Genomic DNA, 687 nt, shown 5'->3' with positions numbered 1-687 from the left:
GAGTCGCCTGCTCACCAGAGGTGCTGTCACCTCCAGGCCAGAGCAGCCACTGTGCTGGCAACTCCAGGGCTCCCACGTGCCGGGTGCGGGGCTGTCCACAGTCCCCACCTCTCCTGGAGGCCCCAGAACTCGCATTTCATTTCACGGAAGAGGGGCACTGAGGCTGGGAGGAGGGTTGGGGGGGTCACGCAGCCAGGGGTGTGTCGGTGGGGTTCCCTCCCAGGCACTGTCCTGCTTCTAAGGAGCTTAGTGTCCAAGCTGTGCTGGGGGTGATTCCCGAAGCGACACCTCCAGAAGCTGCTCTAGCTCCCCATCCCTCTGCCTGCAGGACAGTGAGCGGCTCGACCGACACCCCTAGGGTCGCCGTGACTGACCAGGGCCTCAGCAAAACTACGGGGATGGCCACACGTGTCGCCGCGGCCCCTGGTGAGCGAGCGCTCTCTCAGACACCGAAGCACCTTGCACTCAGCAGGCCACTGCAGGGAGCCTGCAAGGGCTTGGGGTTTGCCTTTTTCTTTTGAAGGCTTGGACATCCCTCATCTGTCTCTTGGCACCTTTCCCACTTCCCCAGAATCCTTGAGGAGTAAAGATCACATCTGCGAATATCTTGGGCTCACACATTCTTGCTATTCTTTGGCCTATGATGAATTAGGAGCTCCTTTGTTCTCTGCCCATTAGCTTGCAGGC

This window comes from Canis lupus, chromosome 29 (genome assembly GCF_048164855.1).
Source record: "Canis lupus baileyi chromosome 29, mCanLup2.hap1, whole genome shotgun sequence".
Taxonomy (NCBI): Eukaryota; Metazoa; Chordata; class Mammalia; order Carnivora; family Canidae; genus Canis; species Canis lupus.
This window is presented reverse-complemented; position numbering follows the sequence as displayed.